The sequence below is a fragment of the Octodon degus genome, unplaced genomic scaffold (genome assembly GCF_000260255.1).
Source record: "Octodon degus isolate 3935 unplaced genomic scaffold, OctDeg1.0 scaffold00229, whole genome shotgun sequence".
Classification (NCBI taxonomy): Eukaryota; Metazoa; Chordata; class Mammalia; order Rodentia; family Octodontidae; genus Octodon; species Octodon degus.
This window is the reverse complement of record NW_004524805.1, coordinates 362,118-370,512: the sequence shown is the minus strand read 5'-3', so window position 1 is coordinate 370,512 and position 8,395 is coordinate 362,118. Positions and strand designations below refer to the sequence as shown.

The 8,395-nt window shown below is 37.7% G+C and overlaps 1 protein-coding gene and 1 non-coding gene across 4 annotated transcripts in view; both read right to left on the bottom strand.

The window, feature by feature from the left end:
• Positions 1–8,395, bottom strand: part of Lats1 (large tumor suppressor kinase 1) — a 67,172-nt gene that overhangs the window by 41,790 nt on the left and 16,987 nt on the right. The window lies entirely within an intron of this gene.
• Positions 8,168–8,271, bottom strand: LOC111813827. Its single transcript, XR_002818984.1, has one exon. It is a non-coding gene; the product is annotated as a U6 spliceosomal RNA (small nuclear RNA).

Genomic DNA, 8,395 nt, shown 5'->3' with positions numbered 1-8,395 from the left:
TTTAAATTTTTTTAATGGAACCAGGGATTGAGCTCAGGCCTTTGTGCTTGCCAGGGAAGCGCTTATTCTACTGAGCCATCTCCCCAGCCCACCAAATACATTTTTTTTTAAAAAAGCCATTTCATTTGTGACTTGTACTAATAGAAGTATCTTCTTCATATGAAGTAACATTAAATTTCACCAAGTGCCTACTGACAGACCATTTCTGGTTATTGCTGACCTTTTTGCCTATCCTCTTACCTAACCATCCTAATAACTCTATAAGGTAGGTTGGCTATTTCTATCCTGTAAATGAAAAAACTATAGTTCAGAATGTTTGGGCAAAAGAGTATGCAAGTGGCACTGCTGAGATTGAAACATAATTACCTACTATGTTTATTATTTATATTCTCGTTAAGTGTAATTAACACTTGTATTACATAAAGATGTATATTAATAGATATGTAGATATTTTTATTATTTAGCTTTCTTCCCTGTGTTACTTCCTCACAGAACCTTTCCTTGATTACTAGATTAACCTGCTTTAAGGATTTTTAAAATTAAGGTTTCTTTTCTTTATCTCTTCCTCCTTCCCCTCCTGCCCCTCCACCTTTTTCTCCTCCTCTTTTTTGTCTTTTTGAGACAGGGTTTTGCTATACAGTTCAAGTTAGCCTTGAACTCACTGTACAGCCCAAGCTGGCCTCAAACTTATATAGATCCTCCTGCCTCAGCCTCCCCAATGCTGGGATTACAGGCATGCCCTACCATGCCCAGCCTAAATTAAGGATTTTTTTTTTTTTTTTTTTTGCAGAACCGGGGATTGAACTCAGGCCCTTGTGCTTGCCAGGGAAGCGCTTATTCCACTGAGCCATCTCCCCGGCTCCTAAATTAAGGATTTTTGAGAACTGGCCTCATTTGCAGTATAGGCTGGCCTGGAAATCTTGATATTTCTGCTTCAGCCTCCCCAGTACTGGGCTTACAGCCATGTCCCACCACATCCCACTATTTATTTATTTATTTAAATTTTTATTTTTTTTGCAGAACCGGGGATTGAACTCAGGCCCTTGCACTTGCCAGGGAAACACTTATTCCACTGAGGCATCTCCCCGGCCCCTATTTATTATTATTATTATTATTATTATTATTATATTTTTGCTACTGGGGATTGAACTCAGGACCTTGTGCTTGCTAGGCAGGTGCTTAAGCCACTGAGCTATATCCCCCCCAACATTTTAGTATTGTAGTAAAAAAAAAAAAATATATATATATATATATATATACACACACACACACACATTGCCTTTTAACTAATCTTTATAAATTATAACAGCTGTTAAAATGAATGCATCTTTAAATTATTAATATAACATATTTTGAGGCTTATCTGTACATATACACATATTTACAGCAGGCCTGGAACAGGATGCAGTTCTTTTTTTTTAATTTTTTTTTTTTTTTTTTGAGAGAGAGAGAGAGAGAGAGAGAGAGAGAGAGAGAGAGAGAGAGAGAGAGGTGTGTGTGTGGCCAGCTCAGCCCACCAGGGGGTGGGGCCGGCCGGCATGTGGTGCTGGGGGATTGAACCGCGGTCCCTGATGCCTTGCCAAGCTTGTTCCAAGTAGGTGCTTTAGACCACTGAGCCATCTCTCCAGCCCAGGATGCAGTTCTTAACAGATCAACAGAAGTACAGTTTCTTGATAACTTCATGTCATTAGTCAGTACTTTTAAGGTACAACTGCTAGCTGTGAATCTTTCATGTGTAAGCAACCCACCTTTCCCCATTTTGTTAAACAAAAAAATTGCCAATGTCCTTCTGAAGATTGAAAATTATACATGTCTATCTACAATGTAAACCAACCTAGTAATAATAATTTCAAAAAATGAAAACTGGACATACCTTGTCCTTTCATGAAGGAAGCAGGTTGCTAATGATATTTTCTTGTCTAAACCTCCAAAAAATATTCATATTTAAAAGTTTATTAAAGAATCTTTCTAGGTTTAACATTTTTTCACTACCCAAAAATTTGCATAAATGAATAAATAAATAAATAGTTTGCAGGCTTTATCTCTGACCTTTGGTAAAAAATGGAGATATTTTCCATATCTTATAAAGCTTACCATTTCTCTACAAAGATTAACAATGGTTGTACAGTCTCACATGTCAATTCAGTAGCTGGATTACATTTCATTTTTACATCTAGGATTCTTTTAATATTTCCTTTTCTATTGCTGAACACAATACCTGACATATATAACCTAATGGAGGAAAAATTTATTTTGGTTCAGTCATCTAACCCCAAGCAGAATCCTCATGGTGGTAGGGTATGGTACAGCAAAGCTGCTTAGTTCATGGCAAAGTTATTTAGTTCAAGCAGGGCAAGGGAATAGCACCAAAGGAGGGATTAAGGACCACATACCATACCATCAACAAACCATGCCACCATGACCCACCCACATACATCCAGCTTTAATTCCCAAGGTAGTTTGCAAACCAAGTTGACATGATGAAGCATAACCAATACAATATATAAATGCATAAATTTATCTCCCCTTATGGAGAATCAGTATTAAGTAGACTGAATAATGATCTCCCCAAAACATGCCTTCTTCTCCACCCCTCCAAACAGGGTCTCACTGAGTAATCCAGACTGGCCTTGAATTTACGGCATCCTGCCACAAGGATGCCATTGTTTAATCCCTACAATTTGTAAATACTACCTTACTAGGAAAAAGTATGAATAAGTTAAAGATCTTAGTGTGGGGGCTCGGGTGATAAAAAAGGACATTGCTATGGAGAGATTATTATGATTCATCCAAATGAGCCCTACATGTAATTATAGGGTCCTTATAAGAAGTAGAAAAAAATCTCATCACAGAGCAACATAATGAAGGAGGTAGAGATTGGAATGGTATGGCCAGAAGCCAAGGAATGCAGGCAGCCCAAAGAAACTGGAAGTGACAAGGATGATCTTCTCTCCTATGTGTTCTGAAGAGAGGGCTTTGATTTTGGAATTCTGGCTTCCAGAACTTTTTTTTTTTTTTTTTGGCGGAACCGGGGATTGAACTCAGGCCCTTCAGTGTTCTACAGAGCTATCTCCCTGGCCCCATTCCAGAACTATTAACAGGATAAATTTTACATTATTTTATGCCACCAAGTTTATAGTGATTTGTTACGTAAGCCATAGGAAAGTAACAGAATCAGTATTAAAAATGCATATTCTATTCTATTATAAATTATGAGGACAAATGGAATAATACACAAAATACAACATATCATTGTTTTGTTTTACCATGGGCAGTTATAAGAGAATGTAGTATTGCCCAAATTTACCTTGTTTAATCTTTTTCCCCAGAGCATGACAGTCATTTTTTTGTTTAAAAAATGTAGACTAGAGCAACTCATTTCTAGTCAGTCCTTTATCGTGTAACGCTACTTTAATGACATTCCTAACATTCCTAGCATCCAACTCTATAGTAGTCACAGAATGACTGAAGTTATGGTATATGTGTGATAATGTGTCATAGATTTAAATAAAACATCTTTTAACATTATCATCTGTGTACATAATGAAATACTTGTGAATAAAACATAGCGTCTGGAATTTATTTGAAAATAATTTACTCGTGTGCTGAAGTGGATTGAGACATAGATAAGACAAAGTACGTTGAAGATTATTTGCAGCTGGACAATAGGTGTGTGTGAGATCTCATCATAGCCTCTGTGTATAGATGAACTTTTCCAAAACAGAAAATTTAAAAAGCCAGGTACAAGGCTGGGCATAGTGGTACATTCCTGTAATTACAGTACTTAGGAAGCTGAGGCAGGAGAATCACTAAGACCAGCCTGGGTTTCAAAGTGAGGTCAAGGCCAGCCTGAACTGCATAGCAAGACCCTAACTCAAAAAGACCAAAAAAAAAAAAAATCCAGGTACAAATTCTTTATGATGACAGTGCTGGCAAGATAGCTCAGCTAGGTGAGATGGCTCAGTGGTCTAAAGCACCTACTTAGAACAAGCTTAGCAAAGCACAGGGACCGCGGTTCAATCCCCCAACACCACATGCCAGCCGGCCACGCCCCCTGGTGGGCTGAGCTGGCCACACACACACACACACACACACAAATAAATTTAAAAAAAAAAAAAAGCTCAGCTAACTAAAGCACCTGCTTAGGCAAGCTTAGGAAAGACTGAGCTGGGCAGACTGAGCTGGCCACAAAAAAAAAAAAAAAAAAAGATCTCTATGATGAATGTGATCATTTTGCATATTTAAAATGTACCAATAGGGCTCAGGAGACAGCTCAGTGGTGTAAGTGCCTGGCTGGCAAGCACAAGTTCCTGAGTTTGACCCCCCAGTACCAAAGGGATAAAACAACAACAACAACAATAATAATAAATAAAATGTAACAATACAATCTGATTTTTTTAAATGCATATCTAAAACGAAAATCAAAGAACTCTGAATGTTGGAATGGGTCTGCTACAAACTTATTAAAATACAAAATATAGGGCTGGAAGATGTAGCTCAGTGATAAAAGCGTCTGCCTACCAGGTGTGAGACTCACTTTGATCCCTAGCACTGCCAAGAAATGCAAAATACATTTAAAACACACAGCATTTCTTTAGAGAAATCATTAACTCCATGAAAGAGTATCATTTCAACATTAACTCTTCAGAAGCTGGGGAGAGGAAGAAGGGAAAGCAAGGAAAGCAAACAGAAGATTATATACATATACCAGCTGGGTGTGGAGGTGCATGCCTGTATTTCCTCATTTATCATTACATGATAAATGTTATCATGTAATGCAAACATGTACCAATAAAAAAATCCATTAGCTTTTCAGGGTAAATAATAAACTTTACATTTAAACACTTGAGCTATAAAATGAATTGTTTTTGTCAATGCAGATTTCAGAAATGTTGGAATACAGGAATTACGAACTGATTTCAGAAATGCATGCAGGAAGCCAACCATGGTGGTGCATGCCTATAATCCCAGCACTTGGGAGGCTTAAGTAGGAGGATCACCATGGGTTAAGGCCAGCCTGGGCTACATGATGATTTCATAGCCAGGTTAAACTGCATATCAAGACCTTGTCTCTAAAATAAAACCAAACTGGAGTGGAGGAATTACAAGTGTATCTATTCTAGTTGCTTTTACCATATTCATATACTCCCCTTTTCTCATATTAGCTCTGGCCAAAACCTAGTAAGTAGATGTGACATGTCTCAAATCTGGGCTGAGGCATTCAAAAGCCAGGATACCTATCTAACTTTCCTGTTTCAGCAACAATACAGGTCACATTTTGAGACAGTAGCTGCATAAAATGGAGGAAATGTGGATTACTAAGCCACTGTATGGAAACTCTGTAATGAAGTCTCCTCTGGTTAGTTAAGTCACTGACTGATGTTTTTGGATGTTACTGGAAAACAGCACTATTAATATATAAAGGAAACAGACTCTACCAATGAGGTCCAGCAGAAGCCGTTTATTCAAAGTTACTATAGAAAGTGAGTAGGTCACTATTACTGTTCACAGACTCAAAGACAGGGGAGTAAGAAACTTAGGAAAGGGAAGACTTAAAGTGTGTATATGTAGGTCATTGGCTGAGGGAACATGGAGGGGGCTAACTCTACAAGTGGGGTATCTCATGTGATTGCTCTAAAGAGCATATATCCTTTTCTCTAATTTTTCCTGAACCAGAAGTAGGTATAAAACTTAGAGAAGTTGGTACTCAATTGATTAAGCTATCCCTCTTACCTAGTGGATACCAATACAGGAGACCCTGGAAAGAAACAAGGATTTGGGGATGAGGGGGATGCTCTTTTTCTTTCCCTTCTTTGGTTTTTGGAGATCTCGGTCGGTCGGTCTCTCTCTCTCTCTCTCTCTCTCTCTCTCTCTCTCTCTCATCCATCTTTATTTTGCTTTTTCCTTTTTCACCTTTTTCTTGTTTGTACCTTTCTGTTAAGTTTTATCTAATTCTATTAATTTTCTTTTACTCCTTGATAAGCTCCCTAGCCCATTATCTCAGTGCATGCCTACAATCTCAGCACTTGTAAGGCTGAGGCAGGAGGATGCTATAAATCTGAGGTCAGCCTGGGATACACACTTTAAAGCTAGCCTGTCCTATACAGCAAGACTATGTCTTTAAAAAAAAAAAAAAAAAAAGACTATATCTCAAAAACCAAACAAAACAATTGAGATCCAACTTTTCTCTCCTACTTCTATCTTCCTTTACTTTAAAATTTTAAGGAGTGGGGCTGGGGAGATGGCTCAGTGGAATAAGCACTTGCCTGGCAAGCACAAGGGCCTGAGTTCAATCCCTGGTTCTGCCAAAAATAAACAAATAAAGAAATAAAATTTTACTTCATTTTCCATTTCCCAACCCTTCTATCATTATTAGATTACTATTAAGCTTTCTTAATTTCTAGATATTTAGCTAACTATGCTAATACTGTTGAATCATTTTCTATTATGGTGATATAGTCCCTGCATCTAGCATATATTTACTCTACGTCAATATTTGGCTTTTCTGTCTATATTATACTACCAATGTCTTTTCTACTATTAAGTGTGATAAGTGTGATATAGTGATTTTTTAAAAATGTATTTGGTTGTTATAGGGTCTTACTACCCAGCTTGGGCTCATAATAATCCTCCTGTTTTCAGCCTCCCAGGTGCTATGATTACAAACACACGCCACTATGCCTGGACTCTGTGGCCAGCTCAGCCTGCCCTGGGGGCAGGGCTGGCACAGCATGCGGTGCCAGGGATCAAACTAGGGTCCTTGCACTTGCCTAAGCCTGCCTAAGCAGATGATTTAGTCTGCTGAGCTATCTCACCAGCCCTAGTGATAGTTTTCATTGGTCTATATGGTATATCAATCTCCAGTCTGTCCTCATTCTAGTATAGCTGCTGATTTTATTGCCACTGTCAAGGTGGTACAATTGCTAATAATTTTTTACTTTATGCCAATATAGTACCTGATTAGAGTCTGTGTCATTAATACAATGGTACATTTCCAGAGAACTGGGAGCTGGGCAAATTACACTGCACCCGCTCCCACAATTAACAGCAGAGGCTGGACCATAAGACAGAGGAAAGAGCTATAGTTAGTCACCTCTAGAGTGCATCACTGGAAAGCAGACATAAATTAACACTATCAACAGAGTCTTTCTACTATAATAAACTCGTAACCTCAGCACACACAAAAATAAAATAAACATCAGAAAATAAGGCAATGGGGCTGGGGAGAAGGCTCAGTGGAATAAGCGTTTCCCTGGCAAGCGCAAGGGCTTGAGTTCAATCCCCGGTTCTGCCAAAAAAAAAAAAAAAAAAAAGAAAGAAAGAAAATAAGGCAACAAATTGCCTCCAAAGTGCTTCTCAACTCACTGATTTGGAGGAAATAAAAAATCAAACAGCTGAATTATATGAAATGATAAAAAAATGATCAAAAACCAAAAAAGACTAATAAAGTACTCAACAAACTCAAAAATGATGTAAAGAGAAAATGGACTTAATAAAATGAGCAGTGAGCTTACCTAAGACACTTTTAGAAAGCCAGCTAAAACAAAATGATAGGAAACATGACTGACTAGTTTAGCAAAGAACTGGAGTCTGCAAAAAGATACAAAACAGAAATCCAAGAGATTAAAACTTCTGTTAAAATTATGAGCCACAAAACCAACCAAGCTGAGGACAAAATGTCAGAGTTGAAAGATAGGCTAGAATGTGGTAAACACACACTCAGAAACTGGATCAAACAACAAAACCTAATGTAATGCTTTATACAGAAAAACCACACTTAATCAAAAAAGAAATTGAGAAACTAAAATGCAAAAGAATGAAAAACAATATTCCATGCAACAGGACCTCAAGCAGAAGCAGGCGTAGTTATCCTTTTTTTCAGGAAAAGTGGATTACAAGTCAAAAGTGATCGTAAAAGGCAAAAAAGGTGACTAGATATTAAGTGAACAATTCAACAAGAGATAATTAAAAACATAATTTATATATTTGAACACCAGCACACCCAACTTAATAAAACTATAAAAAATCAGATAGACATGAACATAATAACAGTAAAGGACCTCAATGCTCCAATTTCACAAACACATAAACTACACTTACACACACACACACACACACACACACACACACAAAGAAATATCAAAGTTGAACCACACTTTTTGAAAAAAATAATACGAAACAATTCACAAATTTGTGTGTCATCCTTGTGAGGGGCCATGCTAATCTTCTCTGTATCTGAAGCACACTTTTGAAGACTTAGCAGAAAGCTACAGAATATTCCCCAATGACAACAGAATACACATTCTTTAAAAAAGGAAACGGGCTGGTGAGATGGCTCAGTGGTCTAAGGCACCTACTTGGAACAAGCTTGGCAAAGCACAGGGACCACGGTTCA